Source organism: Thermobia domestica, chromosome 1, assembly GCF_964235325.1.
Source record: "Thermobia domestica chromosome 1, izTheDome1.hap1.1, whole genome shotgun sequence".
Taxonomy (NCBI): domain Eukaryota; kingdom Metazoa; phylum Arthropoda; class Insecta; order Zygentoma; family Lepismatidae; genus Thermobia; species Thermobia domestica.
The window spans coordinates 251,108,917-251,122,645 of NC_137454.1; the positions used below are offsets into that span (position 1 = coordinate 251,108,917).

A 13,729-nucleotide genomic window follows, 5' to 3' on the forward strand; every position below is an offset into this window, starting at 1 on the left:
CAATCACAGTTTACACATAGTAGGCCTTATGCAGAGTCGTTTAGATGTATGATTAGCGTCATACTAAAGGCCTGTCTACTGCAGGAAATATATGTTAGTCGAACTCTTTAGTATGGCACTAATCACGTAAGAACGACTCTGCATAAGGCCGAGTATGTCTACAAAGTTACTAAATCAAATTGGAGAATTCCTTATAAAACTCTCTCTCTCTCCCTATATATATATATATATCGTGTGTATATTAGTTTTTTCTCTCTTAAACCAACCACAGAGATAACTTGCTACCGCCTAACCCAGATCTCAGCGCAGCGGAACATTACGTGAGAGATTTTCAAACAGCTACCTAAATGCTTGAGTCAGTACAAAAATACCACACTTGGTCGCCCATTCATACAAAACTGCTGACAACGACTCCAAAAGGCGGGTTAAACGCAAAAGAGGGGCGGAGGAAAGATAAAAAGACATGTAAAAGGGAAGGTATCAAGCGAATATGTGATGGATGAGAAGAAAAATAACAAGGAAGTGTCAACATGAATACATTTGTAATTGTAATTGTAAAGCGGGGAAGTACTGTTTCAGGGGAAGCAGAAATGATAGAAAGAAAATAACAGTGAACACGGATACGCTTGAACTTACAAACACTGTTCAACATAACTTTTTCTCTCCTTGTTTGTCTGTGTATGTTTTCTTAATTTACAGAAGCACTCAAGTTTATAGTTAGTTGATCTCTATTAAATTATCACAATAGTCTTATCTCCTTTGAAGTGTGACGCCTTGCATAAACTTATGCTGGAAGCTGATGTAATCACAGTCAATCTCTCGAAACGCGTTTGCCAAGCAGAGAAGGAGAGTACTTTAATATACATTTGTAATTACTTGGTAATTAAATATAATCATGAACTGACAAGCCAATAATTTTGTAAAGCTAATTAATTTCACATTGCATTGACAACAAACGGCTTTAAAGCATGTGAAACCGTCTTACTGAATATATATGACGGTGAAACTTAAGAGAGGAGGAGGAGGGAAATATATAAAAATGATCGAAAATGAACTAGACCTATATTAGTGTCGAATCCATAGTTTTCGGTGTCGTTGAGACTAACACTGACACTTCCGATGCAGTTTAAATCCAAATTCAGCCCTTAATATCTAAAATGAAACATATTCTCTCCGTGTTAAGAACGATTATTGTGGCAGTATATATTACTCGTAAGTTGCACTTTTAGAATTGAAATGTCCGCTTTGACGTCTGATGAGAACTCACCTCAACACATAGAAGTAGCCAGAATTCTTCATACGAGTGTGCGCCAAGATAATTAAAGTTCATTTATCCTCTCACTATAATATTTTTACAAGCTCATTTTATTGGATTTTAAGTGCAGGGCTATTAAAACTCAGACAAAATGTTATTTCAATGAGTACAAGAACAGGTAACAAAACTGAGAATACATGAAAATAAATAATCAAACCATTTTATAATCTACACAGACACGCCTCAGCAAAGCAAGATACGAACGGATTAAAGTGACAGTGAAACATCATTAAAACTGTACAGTCCGCAGCAAAAAACCTGCAACATGAGCATGTAAGTTTATTGTGAAACTACGACTAACAGCGCAGGGAATCAACATAAAGTCTAAGTGGTACGAATCACGCTAGGAGAAATCTCGGCGTCCTCTCCTGCACATTTATTTTGGAGCAAAAGACTTCGTCGTTTCATAATAAACTTACATGCTCATGTTGCAGGTTTTTTTGCTGCGGGTTGTACATGTCCACCAAAGAGGCAGTCACGAGGCAGTGCGTTGTTCAACAAGATCCTATGACTACACCACAGGGGACATACAGTTGTGTTTTTTACTTTACGAATTCAAATGGGGACATTCTGGACAGTAAGTTGAAAAAAAAAAACTAACAGTGCACATGGGCCAGGAATGGCGAATAAAAGTACCATTCGCTGTTGGTTTGTAAAATTTCTTTCCGGTGACACCCCATTGCAAAATGATCTCAGTGGGCATCGATCAACATCGTGTTCGGATAAGCTCCTCAGGAGCAACGTGGAAGCAAACCCTCAGATAAGTCTTTGTGCCATTGCAGACAAGTTAGGCATGCAACACAACATTGTCGTTCGGAGGATCCATGCAATTAGTAAAGTGAAAAAATTGGACTCATGGAGGGCACATGAGCTGGCTCTGGAAGTGAGCACTACCCTGAGTGTAAGGAATAATCGGGAAAGTTTTCTGAATTGGATTGTCACTTTTGATGAAATATAAATCTCCTACGACAATCGCAAACAGTCAGGGAACAGTTAAATCTTGGTTGAAGTTCGGAACGGTATTCAAAACCTGAAACCTCTAGATGCTATTGCTGGTATGGTGCTCTCTGGTGGGGTTGGTCCGTCATGTCTTTCTCCGAAACGATCGCTGTGGATCGTTACATTGCCGAACTCCACGAAATGCTCCTAACTTTGCTGGCAAGCACCCAGGAATGTCAGGGCTGAATTAACCCCTGGAGGCCCGGGACTAGAAAAAAGATGTGGCCCTGCTGACTTCACCCAATACATTTCTGTGAAAGTACAGTAGGAAAGGAAAGTTAAGGGAATGTTTCATATTTTTTGGTTATATTTTATTTTATGATGATGATTGTATCTCCATGATTCTTTTTAGATAGCTAGTTGAGATTTTGAACAGAGTGGGAGACCCCTGTCCACTTAGAGGCCCAGGGCTAAAGCGCCCCCTTAATCTGGCCCTGAGGAATTTTCAGAAGACCTGGTGTCTCCATGTTAGACGATAATGCACGCGCAAATGTCCCTCAAACGTCGTTCCAGATTTTCCATGTGTTGCAATATGAAACCCGTCCTCATTCACCGTATTCTCCTGAAGTCTTTCCTACCAAATACCATCTCGAGCATTTCTTGGGAAGGAAGACCTTTCGTGATGATCAAGTGGTGCAACGTGCGATTCAGGACTTCTTTAATCGCAGATTCTAGACTTTTTTCGCCACGAAATCCAATTGTTGTTGAGCGATGGCAAAAGCGTCTGGTTGTAAGTACCGTTTTCATTAGGCAAGATTAATCAGGTATTTGACTAACCAACTTTCATTTCCCCCTTTTCGAAATGCACTTGGGATGAACATTTCAATAAAACCAACCAAATATACACATTTAAAAGATTTTGCCTATAACTATATATACGTATATACATACTTTACTTTGGTAAATATTTTCTAAGATACGCATTACATACCATGTATCCATGCTGTGTCGAGTCGAACTTCAATACTAAAGAGCTACGCTCTTTCACTGCCTCTTCTCTGCAAAAGAAAATAAAAATATATTATAGAACAATGAATAACAATCATAAAATTTCTTTATAATGCTAGGAACAGTAATCAGCGATACCGCAACTATTATCAAATATAGAATTTGATACATGTAACTCTAGAACTTGTAATCAAAAATTCACTTTTTTTTGTTCGCCTCCTTTCCAGCTTCGAAAAGACCATAATTGATAAGTAGAACTCTTATTGAATATACTTAAAAAATTAAAGTGCATACATAAAATACAACAATTATTATTATTATTATTATTATTATTATTATTATTATTATTATTATTATTATTATTATTATTTTGTGTATATATAGAGGGGGATACGATAGTACACCGACAAATTGAAGGAGGTAATAAAGGATAAAAATGTCTAATGGACATGAGTCGATAGCAGAATAGTTTTACCTTGATAGGCGTTCAAAAACCGTCAAAGGCGCTTATATAATGCCGAATATCTCATGAACTCTGAAAGATATCGTTGTCAGGCCAAAAATTACTAAAAAAATCACACCGGACAAATGCAATGATATACCGATGATAGCGGAGCGGTAGCCGCGCCGCGATACGGAGATCCCTAGATACAGATGGATATTCGCATATGTATTCCCCGTCTGTGGGAATCTCACTACCGCGGCGACTTCTCCGCTACCCTTGGTATGACACTGCATTTATCAGATGTGACTTTCTGAGTAATTTTTGACCCGACAGCGATATCTTTCAGAGTTCATGAGATATTCGGCATTATATCAGTGCCTTCGCCGGATTTTGAACGCCTCTCATGGTAAAAGTGCACCGCTATCGACCCATGTTTACCAGACATTTTTTTTTTATTTCATGTCTATTATCACTCCCTTCAGTTGGTCGATGTAATATCGTATACTCTATATATTCAAAATGTATTTACAGAACTTCTGCTTTACGAAGTTAAATCAAACTCGTTTCATAACTCTTTAATATATACATTACTTAAGATACCATTATGCCGCACCAAAATCTAACAACTATAATCTGTCATCTAACACATTTTGTTAGATAAATACGGACAGCCTTAATCTAAAATTAAACTACTCTTATGGTTTTAACGAAAAGGCCTACAAATAAAAGCTGGTTTTGCAAACAATAATAAAAATACTGCATTCTATTTACTCAAGTTAACACCACTAACAAACAGTAAGTTACTTTTCTCTTCGTATTTATTTTTGTTCAATCTAGCTAATGTCGTACTTGCTGATAATATTTATTCAATGGATTACTCAGTTGATACAGACGGTAACATAAAAGCGGACGCGAATCATGGTTAACAGGAAACACAATTAATTGTTAAAGCTGGTTTTGGTAAAATTGTTTTTAAAGCATAATACATCATATCGGATCTTTCGAATCCAATTGTTTTAATACATAGAATTGCTTTATTACTATTATTAATCAATTCAATATAAATTTATAGGTTATTCTCTAAAGTAAACTGCATCAAAATAAACAATGGAACACACACATTCACACGAACAGAATATATTATGAGTAGAAATACGATTCTCCAATACAGGGTTGCCTCGTGGCTAAATAGCGTTCTTCTTTGTTGCAGAAGATTCGGATTTGATCCTCGGCAGGAGCAGTGTTTCTTCCAGACATGTGTTTTTTGGGGGGGCACTGCCCCCCGGATGAGACCAAAATAATACGTCTATAATATAATAATAGAATAGTATCAGCAGTGCCTCCCGGAACATTTTTTTCTGAAAAAACGACTGGGCAGGAGTATTTATGTGGTTCAGACCCTATCCGTAGTTTGCCTGTAGTATTTATTAGTGAAGAGTAATGGATCAAGATGAATATATTTGGTCTAGGAATTAATTCGTGCGGTTGGTACGCACACATTGAAGCTGTAGTACAAACACAAAATACATAAATACCTTAAGAAAAATATGGTCCATCGCTAGCCACCACTTTCGCCCATCTGTCAGGCAATGACGGATTCCGTGGCGAAAGAATCCTCATCCTTGGAAGCGATCCAGTCAGAGACCCATGTTTCGATATCTTCTGAAGAAGTAAACCGCTGTCCAATCAAATCGTTGTTCATGCAATCGAACAAGTAGTAGTCCGAAGGAGCAACGTCTGGTGAATACGGCGGGTGGGGTAAAACTTCCCATCCGACATTTTCTAAATAGGTTTTGACCGGTTTTGCGACATGTGGGCGAGCGTTATCATGTTGAACAATAAGTTTATCATGTCTGTTCTCCCATTCTGGTCATGTTCTGGCCAGAGCTTGCTTCAAACGCATTAATTGTCGTCGATAACGTTCTCCATTCATAGTTTCACCCGGTTGCAGCAGCTCATAGTACACCACACCTTTCATATCCCACCATATGCACAGCATAACCTTTGCACAGTGAATATCTCGTTTTGGTTGTGATGGACCTGGTTCACCTGGTTTCACCCAGGCCTTTTTTCGTTTAGGGTTCTCGTAATGGATCCACTTCTCATCACCCAATGCAGAAACCCCTTTCTGCTCTGTCGTTGAAGCAGCAATTCGCAAATGGTTTTTCGTCTTTCAACGTCTCTGTCTTTCAATTCATGTGGAACCCAATGTGACATCTTTTGAATCATTCCCATAGCTTTCAAGCGTTTGGAGACTGTTGTTTGATCAACGCCTAATGCTGCTGCAAGTTGTTCCTGCGTTTGATACGAATCCTGCTCGAGCAATGCTGTCAATTCTTCGTCTTGAAATTTTTTTGGCTGTCCAGCTCGCTCTCGGTCTGCCAAGCCTAAATCACCACTTCTAAACCGTGCAAACCACTTCTGACACGTTCGCTCAGCTAGAGCATGGTCACCATACACTTCCACCAAAATACGATGACTTTCAGTCGCACTTTTCTGCATGTTAAAGTAATGCAGCAGGACACCCTGCAAAAACACTTTATCAGGCACAAATTGCGCCATGTTCACTTAACTACAAACTGGTGTTGTTGACGCTTTAATCCACTGCCCTATACTACGAACGATACGCGATGACAGGGGTTTGCAACACATGTGTGGATACACGGAACTGTGGGACGCTCCGTTCGTTGCGCCATCTCTTGTCCACCCGCACGAATTAATTCCTAGACCAAATAAAATAGACATGTTTATTTCTATCTATGGTAACTCAAGCTCGTTTTCAAGTTTTTGTGAAGCCGATTTATTTATTTACAGATCTATAGCGGTAATCTAGAAACGGTAACTACCGATATATACCTGGAAACAGTCTAGTTTCTAGATATATTAATATTGAAGAAAAACTTGGAACAATTAGGTCAAAGTGAATATATAAAACCTATTAATAGTGATCTTACTTACAACCATATTCTTGTCATCATCATCCTAGAAGAAGGTATTAATAAATAGATTATTATACAGAACAACGAGGATTTCAGATAAAGATTATCTACAAGAAATAAGTCATTTACAATATGTTTTTCTACAAAAATTGCCACAATAATAATAAAAACGGATACCAATCAATAATATAATAACAAAAATGCCTAAAATGTAACAAGAAGCAGAATTAAGACAGGACTTCGGAAGGAAAACAGAAGTTTCAATTCATATCCTTTATCCATAATACTTCGAATAAAACAAGTCGTTTATTGAATAAATATGGAATTAAAGCAATTCACATGTTATCTTTCAGATCAGACAAATGCTACGCTACGTGAAAGGTCAGAACGATTATACACTTCAAGTATTTAGTTAATCCCATGTGAAGTGGTCTAACACGTAGAATGCAGATGGGACGTATAATTAAAACTATCATAGATGTGAGTTGACTTGAGTTGATTTTGAGTTTAACGTCTGTTTCAGCAGCGAGGCTATATACGACGGGACCTATGGATTAATGTGGAATCCGAACCACATGAGCTCCCGCCGGGAATCGAACCCAGGTCTCCCACGCCAAAGGCGCGTACGCTAACCGCTTAGCCACGAAGGAGCTCTATCATAAATGTGATTAGCATATAAAATACATACGTCCAAATTAAGCAGGCAAATCAACAGTAGGTTAGTTATTCATAAAGAAACAAACAACAGAAAAATTCTGGGAGCAAAGCATCACAACCTACGAATATTACCTATTCATAGACTTCATTACAGCATACACTGAGAAAAATCCGTTCTCCGGACAGCGGTATATTGTACAAATATACGGAATCCTCTTGCTTACTATAGAAATCAGTACGGAGCATACGTTATCCGTATGCTACATAGGCACTGCTCTTAGATGTTACATCATGCCGTTGCAGGATGTCTGATATCTAACAGTCTTCCTTATATCACATGCATATACTTATGTTACGTTCCTCAGCTGTATGTTATATACGTCCATTTGTATGTGAGATCCTGACCGCCTATATTGTTTCATATCGAAAGTACATACAGATGGAACACTTATACAGAAAGTATTATATAACATTCGTTTTCAGTTATACGTTTGTTGTACGTTAAGTCCAAAAACTACAGGATTTACTAACGTAACATAAGATATTACGTACGCCACATACGATTATTTTCTCAGGGTAGGACAGCGTTGTGAGAAACGAAATGTGGAAGGCTTTACACGAGCTGGGAATCCACAACAAAACACCTGTGCAAGGCTGCTACGACAGAAGCATCTGCCTGTCAAAATAGGTAAACACACATCTAGCAAAATCTCTGTTAAAAAAGAAGTCAAACATGGAGATGGACTTGCTTCAGTACTATTCAACCTAGCACTCAAGAGAAAGATGAGGAGAGCTAATATGAAGCGAACGGAGACTATTATGGATAACAGATATCAAGTCTTAGGTTATGCAGACGACAATTACATCATTAACCGAAACCTCAAGCTCATTAAAGAATCATTCAGCACTTTGAAACGGGAGGCGCGGAAAACAGAGCTGGAATATACGAAGACGAGATAAAATTACTAGTTATTTCCAGAGATAAAGGTACATCTAGAAGGTTGGAATTAAACTTTAAAATAGAAGCCTACAATTTTGAAATAGTGAAACAATTTACCTATCCCTAGGAACAATAATAACAACCGACAATAACCAGACAACAGAAATTAAACACCGGACAAACACAGCGAACATTTCGCTCTGCTATCAACCCTCAGATCAAGAGCAGTAAGCAGAGAAACAAAAGACGGAAATAACAGGACACTAATTGGACCAGTTGTCGTGTATGGTTCCGAGTGCTGGGTACTTCAAGAACAAGAGAAAACAGATGCTTCGAACGGAAAATCCTGCGGAAGCTATTCGGATCAACAAAACTAGAAGACAACCCATATATAATAAAGTACAATCATGAATTGAAGATTTTGGGGCAAAAACCCGTTAAGTCCAAAAAGTGAAACTGTAAAGGAGATAGCTTCACAAGGGTTTCTCCACATCTGATTCTCTTCAAACTTGACACCTACTTATGTACGAGACCGAAAATAAATTGACACGTATTTTTTTTTGTTTCTTTCGAAAAAATAGGTTAAGGGGGCAAAGGGCACCTTTTCAAAAAAGGGTCCCCTTGACTAAAAGGGCCACATTAAAGAAACTAAACTCTGCCGATGCAAAGATGGCTTCAAAATAGGAAATACGGGTTTTATCGTTTTTGCGAGAAAAGGGTTTTAGAGGGCAATGACCAGGGTTGGCAAAACCCATGGTTTTTATTGAAACAAAAAACAAAACAAAAAAACGTTTTTTTGTTTAAACCTTTTTTTGGGGTTTAAACCAGGTTTTTTTGTTTAAATAATTTGCCCTATGCATTTGTATCACATATGGACAGAAATACGTTTGTTTCAATTTAGTGTTGTTATGCAAAATGGGTTGTGCTGAACGGGGTCACATAAGCATAAAGCGGAGTCCAAACCGATTCTGACTTACATCCGAAACAATTTGAATTCGAAACCGGAACTAATTGGCCATAAATGTGATACGTCTGCCGATTCACTCACGAAGGACTCATGATACGTTATACTGATCTTTACATACTTTTAATATAATTGTCAAATTGTCAAGAGTCATTTGAGAAGGAAAAAAGATAAACAGTTGCACAAGTGAAACCATTACACAGAATTACATATGGACAATTTCAAAATATTGCAGAGTACAGAAGAACTAATTAAGTCCAAGTTAGCTCACTACGACTTTTATTAGTCCAAGTTAAAGAAATACAACGACTTAATTTGCAAAACAGTAAGAAAAGTGAGTAAAGATTAGAATTATTTGAGTCCACTTTGGCTCTGACCCATTTATACATAAATACGTAGATACCAAAGATACTTCTGATTTCAGTACATGCCTCTCGTGGGATTTGTATGACCTCCCCCCTAAAAAAGTACGGTATTTCGATGTATTTTATCAATAGTAAACATTATTAAAGCGAAACAACATTTAGAATTTTTCTTTGATTACAACTGCATAACAATAATAACAAACTAAAAAAAATCACAAAAGAAACATTCACAAACATAAAAAAAAGTTGCTTTTGTAGTATAATCTCTTTGAGTAATGCATGAGGAATTTAGATCTGAATATAATACGAATAAACTGCAGGAGTGACACGCAATAACCCACAAATGTGTGTTCATCAAGATTTTACGAACACTTACACTTTTATGAACATTTTTCGTTTTTTGGTTTAAACCAGTTTTTTTGTTGAAAAAAACAGTTGGTTTAAACAGCCAACCCTGGCAATGGCCCCCTTCGAAATGACAAAAGGCTGCAAAATCCTTACGGAAATTGCATTTCGGTGGAATTGCTTGAAACTGTGATATGTTGTAGATATGATGTTCCTGAGAAAAAGTTTCAAGGGGCACAACCACAAATCACTGACCGTTTGGCCACTACAGGGCTACTTTTTTGAAAACGGAAGAAGATGAAGACATTCTGGATTTCGATTTTTAAAAAAATGAATAAACCGTGATATGTTGCAGATATTGTGGTCCTGAGAAAAGTCTTAATGGGCATAACCGCCAGTCATTGATCGTTTGGCCACTACAGGGCGTTTTTTGAAAGCAACCAAAGATGGTGATATTCTGGATTTCGATGGAAATAACTGAAACTGTGACATGTAGATGTTGAGATCCTGAGAAAAGGTCTCAATAAGCACAACTGCCAATCACTTACCGTTTGGCCACTACAAGATCACATTTTTGGAAACCGCAGCAGGTAACGTTATTATGGATTTCGGTAGAATTGCTTGAAACCATGATATGTTGTAGACATGATCCTGAGAAAAAGTCTCAATTCGCAAAATCATCCATCACTGACCGTTTGGCCACTACAGGATCACTTCTCTCTCTCTCTCTCTTTTTTTTTTAAAAAAAAAAAAGAACTGAAGGTAACTTTATTCTGTATTTCGATGGAATTTATAGGAACCGTGATATGTGGTAGATATTGTGACCCTGGGGAAAAGTCTCAAGAGGCAGAATCACCCTTCACTGACCGTTTAGCCACTATAGGGCCACTTAAAAAAAACGAGCAGGAGGTAACGGTATTCTGAATTTCGATGTAATTGCTTGAAACTGTAATATGTTGTACAGCATTGTCCGGAAGTGGGCGTACTCCTAATTCGTGTTCTCTGACGTTTTTAGATTTTTCCCATATTTGTCTGGTAACATTGCTTGGCATGGAGCACCAGAGCACTTCGCGATTCACGTGCGCAATTACCTGAATCAGACGCTTCCTGGCCGCTGGATTGTAAGATATTGTGAATCTTCATCAGCTCACTTTGCCTGGCCTCCAAGAAGCCCCGATCTAACGACACCAAACAATGCTCTCTGGGGTTTCATAAAGCAACAAGTAAGGAACACTCAATATCACACAACGCAGGAATCACGAGCAGCTGTGGAACACGCCTTCACCCTCGTGACTCCTGATTATCTCCGCAAAACATTTGCGATAACTTGGTTTTACTCAATCTAACCGAAATCCAGAACATTGTTGTACTCGGCTGTTTTCAAGAAAGTAGCCCTGCAGTGACCAAACAATTAGTGATTTGTGGCTGTGACTATTGAGACTTTATCTAAGGATAACAATATCTACAACATACGTATTACGGTTTCTGTCATTTTTGACAGAAATCCAGAACATCACTATCGTCGGTTGGTTTCAAAAAAGTGGCCTCGTAGTGGCCAAACAGTTATTGAGTGGTAGTTTGCCCATTAAGGCTTTTTCTCAGGTTCACAATATCTACAACATATCATGGTTTCAAGCAATTCCATCGAAATCCAGAATAACATTACCTTCTGCTTTTTTCAAATATGTGGCCTGTAGTGGCCAAACGGTCTGTGATTGGCGGTTGTGCTTATTGAGACTTTTTCCCAGGAACACAAAATCTACAACATATCACAGTTTCAGTTATTTTAATCGAAATCCAGAATATCACTATCTTCGGTTGCTTTCAAAATACCACAATATCTGCAACATATCACGGTTTATTAATTTTTATCGAAATCCAGAATGTTTTCATCTTCTTCTGTTTTCAAAAAGGAGCCCTGTAGTGGCCAAACTGTCAGTGATTTGTGGTTGTGCCCCTTGAAACTTTTTCTAAGAAACATCATATCTACAACATATCACAGTTTCAAGCAATTCCACCGCAATGCAATTTCCGTAAGGATTTTGCAGTCCTTTGTCATTTCGAAGGGGATCATTGCCCTCTATAACCCTTTTCTCGCAAAAAACGACAAAACCCGTATTTCCTACTTTGAAGCCATCTTTGCATCAGCAGAGTTTAGTTTCTTCAATGTGGCCATTTTAGTCAAGGGAAACCTTTTTTGGAAAGGTGTCCTTTGCCCCCTTAACCTATTTTTCGAAAGAAACAAAAAAATATACGTGTCGATTTATTTTCGGTCTCGTACATAGGTGCCAAGTTTGAAGAGAATCGGATGTCGAGAAGCCCTTGTGAAGCTATCTCCTTTACACTTTCACTTTTTGGACTTAACGGGTTTTTGCCCCAAAGTCTTCAATTATAATAATCAATACAGCAATGAAGACATTATCATATGTATACGGATAAATCGAAAGTGGTGGTTGGAACACGCAAACAGAATTGACCAGGACAGGACAGCAAAGACGATATTTGAAAGAAACAGAAGAAGGGAAACGTTCACGAGGCCGACCGAAAAGTGGATGGTGGGACTCAGTGTTAGGCGACATGAAGCATGAAAGAATTCAGATCTGGAGAATAATGACGAAGGACAGACGTCTATGGAGGCAAATCCTACTGCAAGGCCAAGGTTCGTTTCAGAGCTGTAGAACCATGAAAGAAGACATCAACCAGAGAAGTCAGCATTAGAGCAACATCCACTACAAGAAAAGGATAAAATTTTGGTTGAAAATGCTAGGTTTTATGTAGATCCAGTCATAGACATAAAAGGTTATTAAGAGAAGCAATAGAAATAGAATTACGCGTTAGCACACTGAGTGGAGAGAAAGCTTTAAAATTAAGTGGAGTTTGACATATTTTATTACTCTAAAAAAATGAAGAGAATTAAAGCAATAGGCGTAATGAAATTTAAGAAAACAGTTAATATTATAATTAAAAATATATCACTTACCTTAGGCGCGAGAGACCCAGGTTCGATTCCTGAAATGAAAAATGATTTTTTTGAGTTCTATGTTTCACAAGTTTTTGAGTTCTACGGTTAGGTTAAAGGAGACGGTGATGATAAGAGATGAATGAAATGATGGAATGAAAGTGGGAGGAAACGGGAGAACCCCAAGAAACGAACACAAAACCCAAACCAAAATTATATCACAACAATTGTATAAGAATTTCCCACGGATAGAATATCATAAATCTTATTTATTGAAAGATTCACATTTATTTTATTCATTTCCTCTTGAGGACTATAGTACGGTTCTTATCAAACAACATATCTTTTGAACAAGATTGTATATTACAAATTTTACTGATTGCAAACCTTTTTAGTATACTCTATTGTTGCACTGATGTATACTCTCCAATCCTACTTTCCTAATATTCCATTACATATAATTAACACAAAACTATAACTATCGGAGGAGTTTGGATATTGCCAGTCCATTTCCAATTTTCCAGCGGGACAGTAAATGAAATTTTTGAGAAGACTTTAGTTTCACATCATGGAGATTTCGAATCTCAAGTCCGTTTACACCTACAGTTCAAAAGTTAATAGCGCTAGAGACAGACTGAGGACCAATAATGGATCTTTAAAATTTCGTTTATAGTGCATAGTGCATAGTTGTAAGTGCATGGGCCATAGAAGCTACTGCCACCAGGTAGAAAGATAGACTTCATAATTAGTGCGACTGCACCTACCAACAGCCGAAACTGGTCAAGAGCGTCATATACCACGCTAAAGGTAGGGACATGCCGACGAGACCTCGCGATCAAGTTCCAGGTTTAAG

General features: G+C 37.8%; 1 protein-coding gene across 2 annotated transcripts in view; it reads right to left on the reverse strand.

Moving 5' to 3' along the window:
* PDZ-GEF (PDZ domain-containing guanine nucleotide exchange factor) overlaps positions 1-13,729 on the reverse strand; it is an 835,430-nt gene that overhangs the window by 673,069 nt on the left and 148,632 nt on the right. Inside the window, exons 3-4 of one of the 2 annotated variants that reach the window (XM_081771905.1) lie at positions 12,898-12,926; positions 3,246-3,312 (exon numbers count right to left, since the gene is read on the reverse strand). The gene's annotated coding sequence lies outside the window, so the exon portion shown is untranslated. The remainder of the gene's footprint in view (positions 1-3,245; positions 3,313-12,897; positions 12,927-13,729) is intronic. The other variant, XM_081771896.1, reaches the window with a different exon arrangement.